Below are 12,583 nucleotides of genomic sequence, written 5' to 3' on the forward strand. Positions count from 1 at the left end.
CCCCCTCCCTGCTGGTGCAGCCCAGCCCAGCTCCACGGACCTCTGCCAGCCTGTGACCTGCTTTGGGCCCCATAGGTGCTGGCCCTGGGACACTGGTCCCAAGATGGTGACCGGGGGTGGGGCACCTGTCAGGGGGTGGGGCTACCCATGCGGCCCTTGAGAGCCTGCCAAGACTGGGTAAGCGGCCCTCCGCTCAAAATAATTGTCCGCCCCTGTTTTATTAGGACCTTAATCATGTAAAATTGACTCTACTGAATCTCGTTGAACTTTTTTTGTCTGATTTGTAGTGCCACCAATGTCTATATATGTAATAAATTCCTCCTTTTTAGGAGGTGTGTATCCTTTTTTAAGCACTGGTGGCTATATATTTTTTAAAAGAAATACATTTCTAAAAGGGAATCATGAAGGTATGTTGAGATTTTAACTTAAAACCTATTTTTTTCCTGGAAAATAGAGATCTTAACCAGTTTTGACATAACAAGTTAATAATTCATTTTATGGTTCCTGTTCAGGAATGCAAAGGGAGCTCTATATAAACATGTGATTGTCCAAAGAATGTGCTGTTCAGTTCTGCAATTTTTGTGGTGTTCCCTATATTTATATTTTTGTTAGTTTCATTTTATAAAGAAATGGGGTTTAAAGCCAGAGATTACTGGGCTTTGGGATTTAGCATTGTTGCTATTACTTCTGTAGCTCTTTAAAAGTACCTGTGCCTTTTTTTTACAGAAGACCGGGAAAAATGGTTCATGCTTAAAGCCTAATTTCAGCTGTTATACACAGGTCCTGAATTAAGGTACAAAAAGATGAGTAGGTAAGATCAATGAAAGGAGATACTGTTGAGATAAAATTTTTAAGTGTAGAGCAAATGGCATATTAAACATGTGCGGGATGGCAAGACACTGATTTAAATGGCAATAGTTTTTGGCTCAATCGTGCAAGGTGCTGAGCAGCTTTTACACCTGAGAGTGTTTGTGGAAGGCCAAGGGCACTTAGCGCTTTGCAGGATTGGCTCATACAGTGATATATGCTTTTGAATTGAGAATGCAGCAGTCACAAGATTGTGTGGTGATGTTTGCATTTTTTTTTGCTTTTAAGCAGTTTAGCACAAAGCAATTAAGAGAGCTCATTCTAGTGCCTAATCAAAATCATAAACCAAAACACAAAATAACAGCTAAGTATAAATTTGTGTACAGAAAAGATGCTCCCAAAGCCAGCTGTGCTTACACACATCAAGTTTATATATTAAGTACACCATTTCTCAGTCCAATATGGTGTCAGTACAGTGGAATAAAGCCTTCATCCTTGCCCATCTTTTTAAGAAAAAAACCTAAAGAAAGTTCATGATAAAATGAGAAGGAAAATAAAGTCACTGTAAGATATACTGCTGAGAATGTGTTGTCTCATTCAACCTACACCCTTGTCTCATTCAAATGTATTTGTTAAAAAACAAACCTGGTGAAACTATATTTTAAGAGTTTGTTTAAGAAGAACTACAAAGCTGGCTGAGATGAAGATGAAAAATGTCTGTGTGTGTGGGTAGATGCTGCTGTTAGCCCCCCTGTTGGGGCTGACAGATCAGTCCAGAAGTGGCATCAGGGCAGGGAAGCATCAGCTTCAGTAATGGAGAGATGTCTGGTGGAAAGATTGCTCTATCACAGTGATGGGTTCCTAGCATGTTATAAATCTAAGATTGTTCTTTCCTGCCACAGAGATGAGCAGCTCTTTCTTCTTTCTAGAATGAAATGTCGGACAGAGACAAGGAGCAGAGATGAAAACAAAAAAGTGGAGAAAGTTATCTTTTTACCATAAATCTCTTGTGGAAACAGTATCAGACCCATTAGCGATTTGAAAAACAACAGCATGCCAATCTTCTGCCTACCCACAGAAAGCAACAAGTTTTTTATGGCATGTTCTCTCTCCTTTCTTGTCCCCTTCCTAACTTGTTTTTTAATCCACGTACAATAAAGATGAGTCACTGTGGATTTAAGCTTTGAAAGGGAGATCCAAGGCAGTGACAGCTTGAGGAGGGGCTGTTGCCCACCCAGTCTTGTGGCAGTGAGGTGCTGGAGAACCAACCTCACTTGTTGCTTAAAGTTATAATAAAGCTGCAGCTATGTTCCCAAGTCTGTTTTATTTATTACGCCTATACTTCCTCTCTCCCAATCCCCCTCCTCCCCCCATTACCTACTAGTGCTAGATTCTGAAACGGGTCCAGGAGTCTTGGCCTCTTATGAAAGGTGGTGCTGTCATGCCTGCTGTCCGCTAGCATGACCTTTTTGTTGAAAGGGGTCTTGACCTATATATTTTGATGCCTCTGGGAAATGCTGGATCAAACCACGTGCTATCTGTAAAATATGTTTCTGGGAAGGAGTAGGCTTTTTTCTTTTCTTGTTCTGCTGCTGCCGTTTTTGCAACTTTTCTAACTTGTAACATCTCATGTCTTGATTGAGAAACTTTATGCTCTAGATGACTCAAAATGTTCATGAATTTGAGGGTTTTTGAGGAAGATGTACTGTTCCAGGAGTCCTGAGGTGAGATGTATGGCCATCCCCTTAAAGGTGAAGATGAAGCCTGTGATAGCAGGAAATTATATCCACTGACCTAGGAGGTCCTTTCCACTCCTGTTTTCTTAATGTAGCAGACCTTAGTGAGTGAGCTCTGAACAGATCTTTCACATCATATCATAGCCTGGCAGTACATGACCAAAGGGTAGACTTCTTTCTTTGTTTATGTAAAATGACCCCTTTGTAAATTTGACAGTCTGAGTTATGACTATTTCAATACACTACACTTATTTGCTTTTTATTTTTAAACAATTTTTTCTTTGCGATACCTTTTTTATTATAGGCTGTAAAATGTAGCTGTTTTCCCACTTTGTCTTCATACTAGTCATCTCTCTTAGATTTCTGTTCTTTGTGGTTTATTGCTTCACCATTTTACCCCTTTCTTGCTCTTTCCCTCTTTCACTTTTTTTTTCAGCTGCTCTATGCATTTTGTATCCTGTATGCTTATTTTTATTTCTCTGTCTTTTTTTTTCTCTGGTAGAACTGTTCCTGCCTGCTGCCTTTATTATTAAATATTTCTATTGTAACTGTGCCTAGAGGCCCCAGTCTGGGTCCTCCTGTGCTAGGCACTGTACACCCGTAAACCAAAAATTCTTTTTGTGATCTTACAAACCTCCCACTAAAGTGCATTTCAGTCCTTAATGCTCCTTATTCATCTGATTTTTTTTTTTTTTTTTTCTTTCTGTCTGGACCTGAGAAGGGAAGACCAAGCAAACTAGACAGTTGCAGGAGCGCTGCAAATTGACTTGACTGTATTTATATTTATTATTTCCTGATTTGGAAGGATATAGAGAGCCATTTAAGTTATCCTGTGATGTTAAGACAAGAAAGTACGAAATTAGGAAGGCTATTTCACCTTTATTTTGAAGTGCCATCAAAGCTGCAAAATTTTTTGTAACATGGAAGAAGTATGATAGGTGGTATGTCAGAATATGAAATGTGTATTATTGCATATCAGTGGTACAGCTTAGACACTGTATAGTAACATAAAAGTACAGATAAGCTTGCTGGAGAGTCTAGTGGCCTTTCCTTTTTTGCATATCAAGTTTATCCACAATCATCCAATCCCTTAAATCATGTTTGTGAAAAACACTGATAGTCTGTTTTTGTCCAAGAGTTTCAGGGTATTAATCATCCGTGAAGTAAGTGGTGGTATCATCATTTTAAAGATGTGGAAAGAATGATTTAAGGATCACAATTCAAAAGTAGATTCTTTGATTTTTTTTTAAAGTGCTTTCATTGTTAGGGGCTCAATTGTAGACAGCCGGAGCTTGCTTTTCAGAGTCCAAGCACCTATACTTTCTAATGAAGAAAACAGAAGAATTCAGCTGCCCAAGGTCACATAGAAAATGAGTGGCAGTGGATGGAATGGAAACCATACACTTTTGCTCTTAATTCCCCATTTTAATTACTGGATGATGGTCTCTCTTAACATGTGAAATTTAAAAGGAACATTCTTCTCTGAATACTTCCTGGGAAAGAAGCATTAAAAGCTGCCTCTATGGGGTGGTTCCTCTATTTTCTCTGGTTTTTCTTTCTTTCTTTTTTTTTTTTTTTACTTCCTTTGATTCTGGGGAAGAAATTGCACTGAAGGGTTACTCTACTGTTTTACAGTCTTTGATGCTGCAGATGTTCTCTCTGATGCAGATACAAGACTGTCCTTGGTCAGGTTCGCTTTCCCTTTGCTTAGGAAAAAAAACAACTAACCCCCCCCCCCAAACAAACAAACCCCTGTCTCATAGATGAGATGGTAATGTAAATTTCTTGTGAATGTTGTGTGTTCTTATTCAGCTCTGTTGTGTCCTGAGGTGCCATACTACAGGCAGTCACATTATTCATAATGAATACATGTACCCTTGTTAACAATTTGCTGAATTTTGAAAGCCATGCTTAATTTCTTCTCTATATGTTGTTCATAAATGTTCAAATGCATTTTGAATATATGATGTGCATGATATTTACTTTGCTGTTTCTAGTCAGTTTTCCTTGTTTTTATTTGTGAAGTGTGAATATTGAAGCCATATGGTATTGTTTTTGCTCGGGTTGGATGAAACTTCAGAAATAGGAGATGAGTTAACTAAGTGAATAGTAAACAGTGATTTTTTTTTTCAAATTTGAGTTTTAGAAAATCATTTTGTGCTAACATCAGTCTAACTTTGAGATTCACAAATGACCACTGGCTGTTCAAATACATCATGGATAAAGACTAATGTTATCCCCTAAAGAAAGCAGAGTTTGTTTGTTTGGCAAATATATTTGACAATCTATGTTTCTCAATTGGGTAGCTCTGTTCACTGAACTCTATATTTTCCATCAGCTTGGAAGGCTTCCCCTTGCTTGTTCTTCATCCCAAGCTTTCTGAACATATTCAGCTTCATAGTGAAGTGTTATCCTGCCATGAAAATGTCAGAAAACTCATGCAATTTAAGGGTCCTGTTGTGCTGAGATTGATGACATGAGGAATACTTTGCTGTAATACTAGTTAAAGGCATCATGGTCTAGTGCACAGAGCACCAGACTAGAAGTCAAGGAACTTGGGTCTTAGTCTCTGCTCTATCATTGATTTGCTTTATGACCTTGGGAAAATCACTTAATCTCTGTGCTTCAGATTTGCCAGTTGTGAAATAGGTATGCTGATGCTTGCAGCTTTTTTCAGGTGCTTTGAGATCCTCATGTGGAAAGTGCTAACTACACAGTAAGTTTGTGTTCTAAGTGAAATCTGGTTACTTCCTTGGTTTGTCTTAATAGCTCAAAAATGATGTATTGTGAACCTCAGCTGAAACCTGTGGTTCTTAACCTTCTCAGGCTGTGAAGACACACTTGACTAGACTTAAGGCGCCCCTCCGAAAATGTCAGCTCCTGGTTTTTATTTGTTTTTTTTACTCCAGAAAAATAATAGAGCAATTATTCTGTTAAAAAGAATTCAAAGACCACCACAGGTCAAATTGTTTTTATCACCATAGATTCCTGTTTGAAATCTCTGGGTTTATTTTGTGAGTCATGTTTGCAGACATAAGAGTGCTAACATTGCATGGTATTCTGCAGTACCCTTGAAAGGATCTCAAGGCATCCCAGGGTCCTGCAGCATTCCGGTTAAGAATCACTGGTCTAAACTTTGTCGTCTAGCTTGAGTATTTCTTGATCTCCATGTACCTCAGCCTGTAAGGAAACACCTATTTTTGTATATTGTAGTGCATTTCTTATATCAATAAGCCACAGCTGCCACAGTGAGTTGGCAGAATTTACATAACATGTTTTGCAGCTTTATACTGCCTGTCAAGAAAGCAGATTCATCCAGTAGACTTGCTACCCCATTTTAAATTATTTCATTTGAAATTCATTTTTCCTTTGTCCTGCTAATATTTATTTAGGATTTGCCTTTTCAATTATAAATCCATCCCATGTCCTCAGCATACATGGGAGTTTTCTGCATAGGCTTAGGATGATACGGATCTTTATTTGTATGGCTAGCTTACAAAAGAAGTATTATTACTATACAAGTACTCTTGTACAGCAAAAGCTCTGTTATCTGGCACCCATGGGGAATGGGGGGTGCCGGATAACCAAATATACCGGTTACCTGAGAGGCATCTTTGCCTGCCTCCCCCCGCGTCCAGTGCATCAGTATGCCAGGGGACAGGTACTGTACTGCCCCTCCCATCCCTCCCTTGTACAGTCATATTGGATTAAAAATATTAGATTGTAAACTTTATTAATAAAATTGTAAACGTTATTAATTTATCAATAAATTTGCCGTGGCCCGAAGTGGAACTTGGCAAAACTGGAAATAGGACTTCCGGTTTCGCTTTTGCTGGGTCAACAGGCATGCTGGTTAATAGAGAATGCTGGTTAATGAAGTGCTGGATAACACGGATTTTATTGTATACAGTTCATAATTAAAATACAAGATGAAAATCCTACTTTATTAATGAATAAAAGCAAGCATGTCATAACTTGGCAAATTTCTATTTGAGAAGGCATGAGTAATATGGAGATCAGTCAACCAGATAGCTTTGGTAAGCAGATGCATCTTTTTTTTGTCCTTTATGTATTGAGAAAATGTTACATAACAGTTAAATAATATATTTCCCCCCCAAAGTCTGATTTTAATCCATACCAGGGGTTGGTAATCCCTGGCACGCATGCCAGAGTGTGACACATGAAGGCATTTTGCTTGGTGCATGCACCTCGGGACAGACAGCAGAGAAAGGGCTGCCACAAAGTGCGGGCTTCTCACAAGGATTGGCAGCTCCCCTGGCCTCTGCACCTGCACACCAACAACATCTTCCAATGTGAGGTTGAGGTGTTTTTGGCACTCTGCCCTAAAACATTGTTGATCCCTGATCTATACTTTATAATATGATAAATACAGTTAGCTGGAATCTTACTTCAGCTTGGACTATTTTAATCCAAAATATATGCAACTCTACTATCATTTCTGTGATTTTTAAAGATGAATGGTCTTTCCAAGTAAATTTAGATCTTGTCTTCATTTTGGTCAATATTTATATCTAATAGATAAAGCTGAAGATTTAGCTCAACTGAAGTCAGCAGAGCAAATTCTCTTTACAAAAGCTGTAGTTTCAATCTGGAAAAAAATAAAATGAAGTCAGTGCAGGTACTCCAAATTCATTAGTGTAGAGGAGAAGCACTATGGTCTAATATCCTATTAAAACCTACTGGAAAGATAGGCAGTGCCCTCCGTGTTACTGGGCATGACCAGAGGAGCCTGATGAAGGCTCAGAGGTGATGTGGAACGCATGCTCAACCCTTGCTGGTGTAGCAGATACACAGTTTTATCAAGTGTTTAAATTGAATGGGCCCTCCAAAAACGTCGTATTAGGAGAAATGAGATTTAAAAAAAAAACGGAGTCCTTTTAATTTCCCTTTTGGGAGCAGAGCATGTGGGATGTACTCTGTTTTCTTGGGTTTTTTTCTTCTCTGTAATCATGACAAAAACTTGATTCACTAAAGAAAGTTGAGATTCCTATGGAATTACGAATTCTAGCAGTTGACAATTTTAGAAAAACACAAGTCCATAATTTATCACAAATTATGAGTTGACAATAGTGAGTGTTGCCAGTGAGCTCCTTGCACTCTGTGGCTCAATTAGCATGACCCATGTAGGTATTATGCATTTCTCCCATTATTACCTCTTGTTAGTACTACTTTAGTGAGCTTTGTGTGCTCGTATAAATGTGTGTATTGTACAATTCAATTTTATTTTTTTCTGTTTTTTAAATGCAATGATTTCTTAGTTTTTATCTGTAGAACAAAAACTAAGTCTTTGAAAAGTATGTTTCGGACAACAGCATCCAAATAACTTTTAGACGTCTCAGATTAGGCAAGCTTTTTATTTATGGGGAGGAAAAAACTTTGAAAATATATTGGGATGAAATTACCTGTATTATTTTAAGGTGGAATTGAGTTTCATCCAATATTAATTTATTTTTGCTGCTCTTTTGAAGGGGGGCTTGTGTACATTGTGTGAAAGCTTTATTATCATTTAACCTTACCTTTTGAGAATCTCTCTTTTTTTTCCTTAAAAGACATATTAAAGGGAACATATCAGACTAAGGATGGACATGACATTCAGGTTTAAAAACGGAGTGTTTAATGGAATCATGAATAAATGGAAGGAGATTTGTCTGTCAAAAATTAAATAGCAGTATTCTTTGATTAATATCCAAATCTAATCTAAAATAGTTTTAGCCATTTCATACAGGTGACATCTGTGCTTAAATATAATTTTCTTTCCCTGTTCTGGCATGACTGTTAATTACTTACTCAATGTAGTTCAACGTTTAGTTAATAAATATGTCAAGCTTTTACCATGGTGTTCTTTTTGCAGAGTTGTGAATTTGCAATTAGTTTTAGATTTACTACATGGTGACAGACAGTGCTGTATAAATAGAGGTTAAACACACAATTTACATATTAATTTCATGATTCATTTATTCAATGATTTATGTGGATATAGATTGTATTTAATCTCTGTGCTGTAGTTGTTTCAGGCATGACGAACAGAATCACTATACTGGCAGAGAAGTAATGATGTCTGTATTGAGCTACAAAATGCTAAGAGGAAAAATAAGAAAGATTTTGAAACATAATGATTCATTAACCGTAATACTTTGTAAGGGGCTAGTGAAAAGCAATAATGGATTTTTAAAGGGGCCATATATATACATTCTGAGGAGTTTGATGCTTCATCTTGTCACCATAAAAGGCATATTAACATTAGATACATGTGTGCTCACTCCTGTTCCCTTTGAAGTTACTAGATTGCTTGTTTGCCATTTACTTTTTACCAAGGATCTGCCTACGTGAATCCTCTTGTGGCCAAAACGTCAAACCTGTGAACACTTATGCACGTGCTTAATTTTAAGTATGTTTACTAGGCCCCTGGAACCAATGAATATAGTTGTTTGGCTTAAAATTAAAATCATGAATAAGTATTTGTTAGGGTTTGGCCTTGAGTTGAAAAAATGTCAAGGCATAGGATTAACATACTTTTTCTTTCTAATAAATGAAATTTTAATTTGTTAAGTTTATTTATAGTGTATTATTATGTTTTATGCAATTTAATTTTGAAAATTTCCCGTTTTAAGGAGCTCTGTTTTATCTTCTGTCTGCCTTAATGAATAATAACCATGAGTGAGATGAAAAGTGAAGACATTTTCTTACTACTAGTTTACATATATAAAATATGTGTGCGCGCGCGGGTGCGTGTGCGTGCGCACATGCATGTGTGTTTGTGGGTACATGTAATACAGACTAAGAGAGAGCATAAATATTTTGGGGGGGGGTTTAGGTGTAGTTAAGTTTACATTTAAATACATTTATTTCAGGAAAAACATTTGGTGTTATGTTTGTTTAGAATGTGTTCTTTTAATTTAAAACTATTTTCATCTTAAAATCTCTTTCCTTGAAGTCAACTCTATAAAATGGAATAAAGCTCATTAGTCATAGTGAAGATACACCTTGAACCTAATTTAACAGTGTGTGGCCCTTAAACTGACTTGATTTACCTCAAACAAATGGTTTAACATTAGCATTTTGTTCTTTTTACCTAGTACATGGAACTAACCTCTTCAGTTTCTTTTGCCATAATCTGACTTTCAAAAGCTCTTCATGTGTTAACTGCTAAAACTTCAGATTAGGGGCCAGATCTTGTAGTTATTCTGCATTTGGGACTCCTGTTGAGATAAATGGGAGCTCTGCAAATGGAAGGATTTCAGACTGGGGTCTATGGAAAGCATTGATCTAGAACTGGGATTTATGGAATAAAATTATTTTGGAGAAAAAGGGGGACAGATGCATTGATATGATCTGCTTCTAGTTTTAGAATCATATATAAGCATATATCTAGACACAGATTCTTTCAGCATGTATAAAATACCCCCAAATCACTACAATAATGTAGCTGTTGAATCTTTTATTGTTGATTTTATTTTGTATTCACTTCCCACAACATACAATAGTTTTTGATTCTGTACTTGGTCTATGTTCAGAAGTCCCATTGACTTTGTTTGTAGTTTTGTATATATAATGACAAGTATACTTCCAGTTTTCCAGGCACTTCAGAATACAAAATGAAAGCTAATGCTGAACTCTTGGGGGTTGTATGCATGTGCTGAATCCATGAACAGAAGTAATGGTTTAGTTAAAGCAGCCTAACAGAATCATAAAAAGGTGCTTCACCTGGCACAAATGAAAACTGAAGCAGCTACTTCTTCAGTCCACCATGATTAATAGCACAGTATTCAGTTCTCTAAAGACTTGAAATACATAGGTTTAGAAGAACTCAAAAGCATTTTATCTTGAGGGGGAAGTAGTTAAACAAAGATCTTTTTATTCTGATATGGGTATTTGAAAAAGTAGTTTCAAATCACTTTGTCTAAAACTTTTTAATTTCATAATTTGAAGAAAAATTAAGTAATCCTATTTTCTTAAAAAAATGAGTTCTGTCATGGACTACTGTAGTATTAGTTGTTGTCTTCTCAATGAGCAGTGCCATCTAGAGTATACACTTAAGAGGGAGATGCAAAGAAAAATCTGAGTCAAATCTCTTTTCCTTGTAGTATAGATCTACTAGTGAAAATATCTAAAAAAATTAAAGGTTGTGGCACAATTTCAAATAATATATCAGTATGCCCATATTGGCATGGCATAAGGAAGCAATTGTAGCTTAAATATACTTACCTACACACACATGCGTGTTCTATATACGTTTATATGCATGTGTTTATTCACAGACAGGTCTGTCTAGCTCAATTTGATTTCCATTCATTTCACTAGTGTGCTGTATGTTAGTTTTTGCTTTTTAACTGAATTCCTAAAAATTGTTAGTATATGCAGAGTTAAACCATCACTTTTAAACCCCTTGAAATTGGATGTGCTGAGTTGCTGACTGCAGGGAGCAGGTGTCAAACAATATTTAAATGACATTCTCCACAAAATAAATATTGAGCTGCCCTGTCACTTTGGTGAGAGAATAATCTGCTAAAAGAAATCCCATTCATTGTAAACCGCCTCTGACATTTGTTCTTCAGGAATTATTTGCAGTTTATCTTCTGAGCTGGAGCCTTTTATCAGCACAGCAGTTGAACTGCAGTGTAAAAAAAAAATGGTAATTGAGTATTTTATCAAACGCTTCCAACAAAACGGACTTTGCAAGTCGTAAATGAAGATTAAAACCATTGTTGGCAGGGATGAACAAATTGGAATGATTTATTATCTGAAACATCAATATGTCACTGCTCAGAAATAAAATAAAAAAGAAACAAACAACTCCCCCCTCCAAAATTGTGCGCATAGTCTCAGCCAAGCAACGGAAGGTAAATACATGTTTTAATTATTTGTGCTAGAGAAGCTGTTTAAAAAAAAAAAAAAAGACAGAAGAGAAAGCATCATCATAATGGCACAGCTGCTCTGGGACATTATGTGAGGAAAAGAGACAGTAATAAAAGAACTGTGTCAAAGGAAAGCAACTCTGAATGTGTACTTCAGTGCTCCTGATTACAGAAGGAAGATTAAATATTATAAATGGAGCAATTTGGCAAAGTGGATTTACTACTTGTGTTTAACGCCTAAATAGCGAAAGCTTTTAAAATGGGCTTTATCTCACTTATCTGAAATAGCTTTTAAAAATGGTATCTGAAGAATACATATCACAAAAGTGTTTTATTTGAACTATTTAAATTTTGGAATGCTTAAGAATAAACTAAGCACTTATCTTTGTCTTGAGACTGCAATGTAGAGGAACCAAAACTATGCTACTATTGTAGGATTTGGGATTTTATAAGTCTATGTAAAGCTGTATATACTTGATTTGATGTAGTGCTGGATCTCAGTTTGGAAAGGTCACTTTTTATGCATAGGTTGCTATCTTCACCATAAGCTATCCAGTTAACAGTTGGCTACTTGTGTGCAGAGTATTAAAACCAAAGTATGTTACTGCAAATTACCCTTATGTACAAAGATGCCTTCAAATACTTACTTAAAATTCTCCTTTGCCATTTTGTCTGCGGAACACTTGACAGTGTTCTTTGTAGAGCACCTAGCCCAGTGGGAGTATTGCTTCTCAATTATAGCTCTGAGGTACTTCAGTTATACCAGTAATAAGTTTAAGACTTGTAATTTTTCTGATAAATAACATTCTACTATAAATATGTACGCTATGCTAAAAGAATGTTATTGAAGTAGTAAAATGCATACAGAAGTTACAAAAGCACACAGAAGTTATAAAATGTTAAAAGTCAAGGTTGGTAGTCTCCCTTTCTGGATTTTTTCTTCTGGGTCAACCCCATTTTCCTGTCCCGGTCTCTTTGTCTAGTCAGTCTTGGTTCTTCTTCTTCCCTCCCGGGGACCCTGGCTTCTTGCCAGAATTGTCTACCTTTTCTCCCCACCTCCTCCTACTCAGTCCATTGTTTCCCCATTTCTTTCATAGATTCATAGATGTTAGGGTCAGAAGGGACCTCAATAGATCATCGAGTCCGACCCCCTGCATAGGCAGG

Source organism: Alligator sinensis, unplaced genomic scaffold (assembly GCF_000455745.1).
Source record: "Alligator sinensis unplaced genomic scaffold, ASM45574v1 scaffold242_1, whole genome shotgun sequence".
In the NCBI taxonomy this organism is placed as follows: domain Eukaryota; kingdom Metazoa; phylum Chordata; order Crocodylia; family Alligatoridae; genus Alligator; species Alligator sinensis.